The sequence below is a fragment of the Armigeres subalbatus genome, chromosome 2 (assembly GCF_024139115.2).
Source record: "Armigeres subalbatus isolate Guangzhou_Male chromosome 2, GZ_Asu_2, whole genome shotgun sequence".
Taxonomy (NCBI): domain Eukaryota; kingdom Metazoa; phylum Arthropoda; class Insecta; order Diptera; family Culicidae; genus Armigeres; species Armigeres subalbatus.
In genome coordinates this window covers 242,795,636-242,808,172 of record NC_085140.1, presented here as the reverse complement: position 1 = coordinate 242,808,172, position 12,537 = coordinate 242,795,636, and positions in this window count along the sequence as shown.

Sequence of the window (12,537 nt, the reverse complement as noted above, 5' to 3'; positions counted from 1 at the left end):
CTGGTGTGCCTGTAATGGTGTTACGAGGTATCGCGGAGCTATTCCACCTCATAAAACTAGTGGGGACATCGAAGATCTTCATGTTGTTCGATTTGAATATTAAGATCTGATCTCAAGGAGAGTTTGGAGTGTCGTAGATGTCGAACGAATTCTGTGGTGTGTCTGTAATGGTGTAATGAAGAACCGTGGAGCTGTCCCAACTCATAAAAATAGTGGGGACATCGTAGATCTTTCTGTTGACCGATTTGAATATGAAGATCTCAGTTCAAGAACTGTTTGGAGTATCGTAGATATTGGAAAAGATCTCTTATACTGCTGGACAGGCGCGGGATATTATCATAAAGCATTTCAGTTTCAATTATTCAATCACAATGTGGTAAAAAATGGTGTTGATTCCTTAGAACATCGAAATTAGAACTCAAGGATAGTTTGGATGCTCTAGATCATCCTAGTGACCATAACCTGACCTGGGCAATATTTTTCCTGGATGGAACAGTTAATTTTGAACATTTTTGCTGAAGAAAGCAAGGCTCTATCTCTTAAAACTGATTTTTGACAGCTGATTTTCGTCTTGGGTCATATATGACCCATTCGTATTGAATCGGTACCTAACTTCGCTAGTAGTGCGCTAGTCTAATTAGGCCCTAATTAGACTAGCGCGGCACTAGCGAAGTTAGGTTTAACGTACGGATTGCGAGAAAAATCTAACTTCGCTAGTCCCGTATTCCGGTTTCCAACGTAATCGAGTATACTACACCGTCATGGTCACTTTTTCAAATCAATCCCAAGTTACAATTTCCATGCTTCTTGGATTTATCTAATTCTTATTGCGAACTTATGGCAGCAATCACCAAGCTAATTGCTCAGTTTTATTGACGCTCTTATTGCTATCAATAAAGCTCTCATAAATCTGTTGAAAAAAGCTTCAAACGTCAAATGCCTATGCACCATATGAATAGATCTATGGTTGTGTTTAAGATTTCAATTTTTGGTCATAATGTGGTCAAATGAATTACCCCCATAAACATATTTGCATTGCGAAGAGTTTATGAAGGTGTTTAATAAAAGCAAAATTTTTCTGATCAAATTCCATGATGGCCATATTGAAAATGGGGAAGCATTTCGCAGTCAATGAAATATATCACTGAAATTCATGATTTAACGACATTTTTACCGCGTATCATACTTTTTGTGATAAATAATTTTATTTAATAATAATTTGGCCAAAAGTACTAATCGATTTAGTGGACATTCTAGACGTTGTGGTAATAAATATATTTGTTTTATTTCTCTGAACTACGTTATATTGCCGGCGCGTGGTTTATAGTGGTTATCTGGAGAGGGCCACTTGGCAATATCTTACTCTTATAGTGGTCAGCATAAGGTTGTCGTGTATTATTCGGTTTTATTGTAAGATCTTATAAATTGATCTTGAAAACCATTCTTAGAGCTGAATAAAACTTGAAATGTTTCAAAATTCATGTCCTTTTGCTCCACTGCCCTTATTATTTTTGTTAATTTTAGTTCTCAGCAATTAGTCTAATTGTTAGTTTTTTTTTGTGTTGCCAATTTGCTGAGAACATAGATGCGTCCATTTCCAGGAGGCTCAATCGTAGAGCCTTTTGGTGTGGGGGAGAGTGGAGGGTCGCATAAAAAAAAAAAAAAAAAAAAAATGTTACTTGGGAATGCTTTTTTGAAACCATCCTGAGTCCCTAATCACTGTGCAGAATTTGGCCCCAATTGATTCCGCGTTTGCATGGAAATTATGGAAATTAGCATGAGAAAACGTATATTTTTACATTTTTATTCGTAGATGTTTCAGTTCATCGGAAACCAAGTGGCACATTGCGTTAGTTTAGATTATATGTCTTATGTTTCTTTGAGCCTTCCATCAATAATTGGTTTTTTGACTTAAATTACAGATACATAGAAATAGATGTCCCACTTAGAACAAAATGCAATCAAAATCATCGTCATGGAAACATAATCGCCCAGTGCTAAATGCAACCAGATGACGGTAGTGTGCAAACGTCAAACACAGGCAAATCCGATTTAAGCACCATCGGTGGCCAATCAAACACCAACAAAACATTGAATCCACCGTTAAAAAGATGAACAATGGAACATGTTTTGTCTGTTTCTCTTTGTTACAGCCTTGAGGCCAGACGAACATACAAAACTATTTGAAACCGATGGAGTGAAAAACTGTCGAATTGGCAACGTATGAAAATGCATGAAATCGTGAAAATAATACTGGTAGCACTTGACCTTTTTGCTTGCTACTTATGGATGCAAAATGTGAACAAGTCGAATTGGAACCGCTTTTTACAGCTCGATTGGAAACAAGATGGAGTATTCGCCGATATCTTATTCTAGTAATTCTAGTTATAACCTCAATTGAAATTTGTTCTGATTCAGTCCAAATTATTTGCATGGAATACAAGTAGGTAGTCATTATAATTAACCGTTTCTTGTCACCGGATTCGATCCCTGTAAATTTACACTCCAAATAAATATTTATGTCGAGCGTTAAAATGTTGCCCCTTACAAAACACTGTCACTGCCTGGTGCATAACAAAAGCAAATGAAAATTAACTTCCCGATGTCTTACTTTACATGACCCATAATCCAAGCGCTCTGCAACAGCTGTCATCGGATCCATACAGGAATGTCCACCCATGACAGCGTATCGTGAATCGGGGCATCCTACTTTGGCCTCCCACTTGTGATCATCTGTTGAAAGTGGACTAATGACAGCGGTGAAAAATCTCACCTTCCCCGGTTTGGCTCGGTTATGGGTTCCCGCGAGTAAAAATAGGACGATGACAAGCTACTAATAGGAGCCGAACGATTCGTCACCCGTCGTCATGAATGTCGCCGCAACAGTACGTGTTGCATAATCGTGGGCGTAATTGACACCCGACATTGTACGTGTACACTATACACGAATAACACTTTATCACAAACAAACAGACGAACCAGCTTGAACATTTTTCTGAAAAATCCATCGCTCAACTTCTCTAACACCACCTTGCGAACATATTACAAGAAACAATGTTTCGTATGACATTGACACCATAAGATGCTGGAGCAAAATGTCAAACTCGAAGGATTACGACGCTCGCATTATTTAGTTGTGATCAATCAAATTCAAATTGATCGTTGAGATCATGATCGATGGTAATTACTTTAGTGTAACGTTTGTTTGTCTGTGACTTTATTTTCAGTACTATGTAGTTTCCTCTGTGCGAAAGTCATTACTCATAACTGGCTTTTTGCGCTGATTTCCAATCATGCTGTCGACAATGCTACTGCACACTGGGCTGGAAATATGTTTCGATGAACAAAACTACAAAAACCATTATTGGTACACAATGCTTCTTTTTTACTATAGGCAAATAAATTGATTGGAGACAATTAGAATTGTTTATTGACAAGTTGGCCTGAAATTGTACTAAAAAATCTAAGAAAAAATGAGATCCTGTTATTGTGAATTAAAACTTCTACCAAACATTCCAAGGGTTTATTAAATATATTGCATAATGTTAAATTGCAAAACTAAAACTTAACATTTTTAAGTCATTTCTGATAACGACACCAAATCTATTTTTTGGAAAAGTATAAAATGCATCAAAATTGAATATAATGCATCAGGAGAAAACTTTAACAACTATTCCCTTAACTATTCCTGCATTGAACGCTGAGTGCTATCTCGCTTTACCTACAATGTATCAGCAACAGGCATCGTCTCTCATATTTGTTTAAGCACGGCTCATTTCAAGCCCAGACGAAACGCATCTGTTCGTTCTCTAAAGTGTTGCTCGGGAATGTGAGCTGGCGGCCAAAAGCCAAGACCAACTGCCAAATGCAATCGTCGTTAGGGAAAGGCAGGATGCTAACTAGCGCCCAGAGGTATTTTGCAAGTCTCATTTTTAGTCGGACAACAAAGCAGAGACAGACTTTGGCATTCATTCTCATACTTATTTACACTTTTGTTCAGGATTGTAAATAATTTGCAACGCTAAGCCGAATTATGATTGTAGTTTCATTTATTCTGTGCTGGGTTGTAAAATTATACATGAAAGGCGCAATAAATTCGATAAAATAGGATTCGAAAAGCAAAAATATATTTAAATTTTAATATTAATTAGCACTCGACTGCTCAAAAGAAAAGTTCCAATTCACAAATGACAATTTTGGAAAATTTAAAAAGTTCATGTTATAAGTAACATTAAGACACATTTGACGATTCAAAGATTTCTCCCTATAATTTTTGGCACAAATAAATGCTTGTCGTAAAAATAAGCCGTCTTTGAGCATTTCGTTAGTTCGCCTTCAAACATCTCTGCTGATATGAAAACGACCGCGGAATTAATGCATCGAATTCCGGGTAGAGGTGAATAACACTTTAATAACATAATAATAACAAATTTTGCTGTGATGTCAGGTTTTGTTATTTTATGTTATTCGTGAATGACATAAAATAGCATCCCAACAACTAATTTAATTATACACAGGTTTCTGTTTTTACACGATTTTTTTTCGCTCGTAATTTTGATCGTGTTACTTCAATTTACCAAGTCTTTGCAACATGTTTCAAAAAATCGTAAATCATTCAAAGAAAAATCACATGGTAATTAATATGCGTTATACATTTAGGATGAGTGCAAAATTGAGACAAAGTAAATCGTGCAAAAACAGAATCCAGTGTAATAGGAAAATGTTAAATTATATAGTTTAGCAATAAAACATTTTCATATAGTAATTCTTTACCGATTTCCTCGCATCAAGTTGCATTCGACGCGGGAGACCCTAGTTGATTCATATTGAATAGTATCATGATCGGTCATTGCGTTCAAAAGTTATGAAGAAAATGGTGTGTTAAACCATGATTGAACATGCATGTATGGTTGGTGGTTGATTTGCCTTACAGCGTTTGCAAGAGCCGTAATTTAGGCAATTATTTATTATGTGTATCACACTAAGGCATGACTAAGGGATTGAATCGAGAAATGCATCGTCACTGCTAGGCGATATATCTTGTTTTTTTTGCAATTTTTCGCTACTGATTTGCTATTAAACGGCAGCATGTGTCTTTTAAAATAGCTATACTTAAACAATGTCTGTTGTTTATTTTTTTTTATTTTTTTTTTTTTTGCTATTCAGATTTTGATATTTAGTCATTCATATTAATAGTAAAACATGTTATTCTTTTGCTTGGGATGGGTGCTTCAATTTATGCAGTGATGAGACTCGGGTCGTCAGCTGAAAAGTTGCTCGACGTTTCGCCTGATCAGTTAGATCGGAGAGTAACTGATATGTTCCCTCTTTCAATGGCATTCTCGGATTCATCCTTTTTCCACTCAGGCGTCGTAAGTGAGAGTATGCGAATATCGCCGCTTCTTCGGCAAGGGAGAAACTTCCGGAGGAATTCCTAGAGGAACTTCCGGAGGAATTCCTGGAGGAACTTCCGGAGGAACTTCCGAAGGAAGTCCTGGAGGAATTCTGAATCAAAGGTATGGTACAGGCACCCTGTGTTGCTCTGTTGAGCATGCAGATTCCAAGGTTTTTTTAAGTATCGCAGATCTCCTGTGAATGCTGTAACATATTTAGAATACAATACCAGTCTATCGTAGAATTATTCTGAATCAAATGTATAGTCGAGACCCACTGTTTCGCTCTGTTAAGCATGTTTCGGATTATTTTCTGCGTTCATAATTTTTTTAGCAGAAATGATTAAATAATTTGAGCTTTTTTAACTGCATTACTCTTTATTTGCAACATCTGTAAATCTATTTTCTTACATTTATTGATTGTTTTTCAATTTCATTTCGAGTATTATTATTCTTGTTTGTATAGTAGTTGCCCAAAAGCTCAGGCATAACGATTGTATAAAAATATAGACGGCATCTTTCTAAGCATGTCCTCCATAAATTTTCATTTTTGGTAATTTTGATGATGTTTGTTTCTGCTTTGCTCCAAATCATGAATAACCCGAAATCTGAACTAGTTAGGTGAATTTGAGCTTGAATTTGATAATAATACTCATGTTCTTGAACCTGTTCAATTATTCTATTTGTTAATCTTACAAATGAATTTGGCTTACTGGTTAAGTCTTCGATAGTCAATTGCCGATCCGACTGAGTATGACTCAGCCGAAATGGGCATTTTATCTCCACTGTAAATTTACCACAACACCGGCAAGACCCAATTGCGTCTGGAGATGCAGCAAGAAATGGATAATCAGCGCCCAGGAAAATTTCACAGGCTGAAATGATTCCTTCCTCGTGGTTATGTTTCCATAATTTTATAAGTTCTTTGTCGTGCTACTGGCTCGTTTTTTCTTCCACATGTCAATGCCGGGGTATCAAACGTTCTCAAACAAGGGTGCCATATTGCTTTCGGAGTAGTTAGTTTTGGGGATGGAAATTCGTTAGATGCGCATACTAAATGTTTCATGATGGAAGATGAAATCCTACTGATTCTTACCCAGTGCCACAATTCCGACTGATATTGTGATCGTGTTAATTTTTCAATTCCCCTAATGTCTTCAATGTTTAATCGAAATAGCTTTGTAATCGCTACATCCCGTAGCTCTTGAAGCGTTTTTGATTCATGCTCAACTTCGAAATTATTCTGAAGAAGAGTGTTCTTGTTGGTAAATATGTCGTCAGGAATCGTACGAGTTTCGCATTGACTGCGACAAAAAATTTTCACCATCACACATTTAATGAAGAACTAATAAGTTCGATCCATTCGACATGAGAACCTTCAAAAGTGATTCGTCCCTGGAACGGGAAGAAGGTGCGTCGTACAACCATTTTTTGCTTGCCGTAACCGATATTCTCAACATTGTTGTATAAATCTTCCCGAATCCGTTTTGATGGCTGCTTCCAGTAGGTAGGGAGGTCTGTCACAGTTACCTAATAAATATATGTTTGAGATATTATACAATTTATTAAAAACAATAATCATAAAATTACCCTTCGATCGATGGAGATTGCATGGAGATTGGCTAAATAATATAGAACTGCACTCACATGAGAGCATGTTTCGCTAAAGCCACCACAAAGTCACAGTGTGCAATCCTAATTTATCAATGGCTGGCCCATGGCTTCAACAAAGAGTTCCTTAATTTCATGGAATGAAACACCTAGAAAATCAATCGTTATACTAAAACGTATTTTATTCTTTCCAAGAATGATTTGTTTACTTTCGCGATCACTACATAATTATTATTGATCATTTCTCCGTTCACGGGATTTACAAACCCGGCTTCATATTTCCTATATCCCTCCAGGCTACAAAGGTTTTTCATGGAATTACCTGCACAAGGTGACCGGTAGTACGGCAAGTATTCTAACACATGCCCAGTTGTTACATTCAACGGCAGCTCAACCTTTTTATGATCGAGCTGGTAGGGATCTGTCGTATTCGAGTTTTTTCTAGACCCATTGACCAAATGAATACAATGCAACACTCCTGTGGAAAGAATGCGCCACACTACCATCTGACTCAAAATTTGTCAATAGACAGAAAACAATTTCAATCCAATTTAATTTTAATTGGAACCCAATACCAATCCAATTGAAATCCAATCCAAGTTCTGTCCATTCCAATTAAAATAAGCTCCAAATAAAAAAAAATCCTAAGTCAATAAAAGTAAATCCAAATTCAATCCAAACCAAATTACAAATTCAATCTAAACACAGTCCAAATTTAACTCATATCCAATAGAAATTCAATTCAAAATCCCATTCAAATTCAATCCAAGTCCAATCCAAATCCAATCTAAGTCCAATTCAAGACTAGTTCAATTCCAATCCAAATGGAACCTTCGTCTACCTATTGGTGGTGTTGGTTTGCGTGGGAGAGCAATCAGATTCGTCAAATCGTCGTTTGAATCTTTGTTTACAAAAGCAGACAAGTCGTTTTGAAAATTTTGTCTTGATATGCAACCAGCGTTTCGATAGTTACTAACCATGTCACAATCGTCATTCAATCCGAGGTGCGCCTTATAGATAGGCAGCATGAAGTACAGTGCGTCATCATTCGTTGAGTTGTCACTCATCCCATGACATCCGCCTTTGGATAGGCAATTATTTTGTCACTTTCATGGTAAATCGCCGTGGGAAGCTGAGTAGTTTTATCTCGTTTTAAATACTGGAGTCTGGAACTTATAACTAAGGAAGGGTCAAAATCTCACTGTAGGTGGATTAATCTGGGTTTTTGTAGGTCTTGTCACTTTAGAGTTACCTCGATTTTTTTAAAAACAATGAAAAAAAATTAGGCCCTCATCAAATGTTACTCTTGACAATTTTTGAAAAACTAAGTATGCAGAGTGGTTAAAAAATACAATATCTTTATGCCCACCAAGTTTCATTCGATTCTGAGATGGTGCTGCCAACCGCTGGTCGAGTTGGCGCGAAATTCGTCAGTATATCGCCGACGATTTCAAGGAAGATGTACGACAGAAAGATTGTAATCACAAATCCAACTTAAAATATGTTAGCAAATTATTAAAACTTACCCGGATGCTGCCTCGAACAGATCAGGAGCAGTTGCGCACAGAAAATAATTTGAGCTACACAATGACGGGTGTTTACACGGAACTATAGAGGAAAACATTCGCCACGGAAACGGCAAAACAAATCAAAATGCAACTGCATTCCACGTCGAATGAAACTTCGGACAATGGGATCAAAAATCGGACAATGGGAAGTTCAAAAAAGTGTGTCTACAAAATGTGTACACATACACAGATACACACACATACATTCATACACAGATACAGAGAGGCTGCAGGGACTTTGTCCAAGGGCTTGACGACCCCTCCCCATGGCCACTGCGAGTTAGACCGAGACCATCGTCCCTAACCCCTAATCCCAAGGCGTCAAGCGACCCGTGCCGAGGGGATGCATGGCCAGGGGGTTGAAATAATAAGCTAGGCCTTTAACGGAGCCTGTGGGGTACCTGGGCACCCTCCACAGTAATTGTCCCTTACCGCGTCATGCTGGGCTCTGGCGTGGTGGACCTCTTTCTCCGAGCAACTCGTGGGACCAAAATGGAAAACCAAGTCAATTCTTCAATTAGTGGTAGTAGTGTAGGCGACAACCCCTTCGTAAGAGGTGGGTTGTTCAGGTCTCCGCCTATGAGGCCAGAGGCAATAGTCGGCAGCTCAGTGCGCAACGCCAGCGTGGGTCACTCAACCTTCCTCTCGACTAGAAAAACGCCCATGGGGGGTTCGATGTGCCCGGCGTTTAAGCGTGCTGCAAAATCACAGTGCAGGTAACGTAGCTGGCTTGCTCGGCCTCGCCCGAGTGTTTGGTGTGCGCAAGTTTAGAGGAAACGGCGGAACACGTGTTGTTCGTGTGCTCACGTTTTCGCGCAATGCGTTACCACATGCTTGCCACATGTGGTCTGGACACTACCCCGGACAACCTAGTTCGGAGGATGTGTAAAGATGAAGTTGGCTGGAACGCCGTTTTATCGGCTATCGCCCAAATCGTCTCGGAGCTACACAGAAGGTGGCGCGTGGACTCAAGGATGGCTAGTTCAGGCGCAAATAAGTGGTGGTCCAAGGGATGGGTCATACCGGTGGTCATGCTGTGTGGTCGAACTCGATCCTTCTATCGAACAAGTGGCCGCGCGAAGAACAACATGATATCGTCGCTTTCGCGGCGTTGGTCAACCGGGCAGGTTCCGAGCCCAAGGACGGAAAGGGGTCCTCGTCAAGGCTGGGGCAGGCGTAGGCACCGCGTCGGCAAGTCCCTCTGTGTGCTGGCGAATAGGCCCTATCGCAGAAAGGTCAATTTGGGGTGCACGCGGCATCATCATTCTTGATACCAGTCGTGCAGAGGGAAGCAGGCGCGAAGTCGACCCTTCCCACCTTCCGAGGACATAGGGCGTGGTAAGGCCACCTGGAAAGCCGGCAACGCGCTGGCACGATACCATGGTGTTCTTCTAAAAAAGCGAGTTACGATATTCAGTGCTGCAAGGACACGCAGTTAACCTCGATGGTGCGTTGTGCATTGGCCCCCCTTTGAAGCATTACTTTCTGGTTGTACCGAAGGGACTATGGGCTTGGCGGCAATGGAAACGGTTTAGCGGGTCGGGGATGTAGTCCTGCCTCCCTCGGTGATCCCTAACCCCGCACTTCCTGGTCAACGCAGGATGCCTGTTGAGAAGATTCTCCCTCCATTGCTTTGGAAGAAAAAAAAAACACACATACATTCATACACAGATACAGACATCACCACTATTCGTCGAGCTGAGTCGATTGGTATATAAAAATCGCCTCCTATCGAAATTTTGTTTTTGAAGCAGTATTATAGCCTTTACGTACACTTAGTGTACGAGAAAGGCAAAAATATACATCGCATACTGAAAGTTATTAGTTATTCAGCTATTGGGTGCATCTTTTTTCTTTTTTTTTCTTTTTTTATTTATGCATAATGTCCATCGGATCTTAAAGTCTACATGGACAGAAAGGGTGGGGTAAACAATAATCACTTTAAAACAATACAATATTCTTACAGAAAACATAATTCAAACAGTAAAAACATCTTAGAGGCTACTACATAAAACTTAAAGTATGCTCGATCTTTTTATTCTTTCGGAGAAACGGCTAGATGACTCGTCGAATTCAAAGAGGTCCTCAACTAACGAGAAGGTCCTAACACATGCGGATATCGGTTCGTTGAATCCAAACAGGTTTCTATGGAATCTTTGCACCAGCAGGGTAGTACTTCGCAATGTTCTGTTAGGTATCCGGAAAGCTATCATTGAAAGCAGTTCGGGGGCATCTATCTCTCCATTGATCAACTTAGCAACCAACAATGCTTGCTGAATTTTTCTCCTGCGTTCTAACGTGTCCAACCCTAGTAACCGGCACCTCTCAGGATATGGAGGTAAGTTGGCTTGGTCCCGCCAAGGTAAACTCCGCAGAGCTGCACGAATAAACCGCTTCTGAATACGTTCGATTCTAAGGCACCACGCAATTTGATGAGGAAACCAAACCACTGATGCATTCTCGAGAATAGGGCGAACGAGTGAACAATACAGCGCTTTAAGACAATGTGGGTCATTGAAGTCTTTGGCTATTTTCATGACGAAACCAAGTTGCCTGGTGGCTTTCGAAATTATTTTTGTGCGTTGTAGATTGAACTCCAGCTTCGAATCCAAAAGTACGCCTAAGTCATGCACTTGTGTAACCCTTGCTAGAGTTTCTCCGCCAATGTTATAATCAAACCGAATAGGATTCGAAATTCTATGAAACGTGATGACTTGGCATTTCGCAACGTTGATGACAAGTTTGTTATTCTGGCACCACTCTACAAACTGTTGAAGGCGGCTTTGTAAGCAAAACAATCTTCGATGGATCTTATAAGAAGGTACAGTTTCAAGTCATCTGCGTAAACCAACTTGAAACCTGTTCCCAACAGAAGTGCGATGTCGTTGAAAAATATTGTAAACAACAGAGGTCCTAAAGTACTTCCTTGGGGAACTCCGGATTTGTTCGAGAACTCCGATGACACGTTGTTTTCTAACTTCACTCGTAGAGATCTTCCAGAAAGGTATGAGTTTAGCCATGAAACTAGTTGTGGAGAGATACCGAGGCGAGATAACTTGCAGAGAAGAATAACATGATCAATTTTGTCAAACGCTGCTTTCAAATCCGTGTAGATAACATCCATTTGTGCTTTGATCTCCATGCTGGCAATACATTTAGAAGTAAAAATGAGCAGATTCGATGTCACAGATCTGCCAGGCATGAAACCATGTTGATCAAAAGAGATATAATTTTTGGCACATTCTAGTATAGCGCCACTCACAATGATCTCAAAAAGCTTCGATGATGCAGACAGGCTTGTGATCCCACGATAATTTGAAACATTTCGGCGATCTCCATCCTTAAAAATTGGGCACATGTACGACTGCTTCCAAATGTCAGGGAACTTAGCTTGCTCGAAGGATTGGTTGAAAATCTCACTTAACGGACTGGCCAAAGCATCGATACAGCGACATAAAACAACTGCGGGTAAGCCATCCGGTCCGGGGGAATAGGAACACTTCAGTTTCTTAATCGCTTTTACAACCATCTCTGGTGTGATATTGAAAGTTCTCAAATCTACCACACTCTTGGACAACATTCCCACTTCCGTCGTACGAGGTGCAATATATACTTATAGATATCTAATCATTGAAAAATCGTCGTGAGTTTGCCATGATCTCATTTGTCAATGAAATTGTTTCGCACCGCATTGACTCCACTAAACTATTTTTTTTAAATTTTTACACTCCTACTCGGCAACAGAGAAATCAAAACCTTTTTGCCACTACTAAACGTATTCTCTTTCCTGGCGTGTAGTTGCCAGTTAATCGAATCAAATCGTTTACCAAATTCCCTCATTTTAGGAATGGACGTCACGTTGGTAGCATCGCCGTTCTGCATTCTATCCTGCTGTTTCGGAATAACACTTCAAAATTTCTGACATCGCTCCTCGTTGGGCGCCAGAGTGTAATTGCCGATCTGGC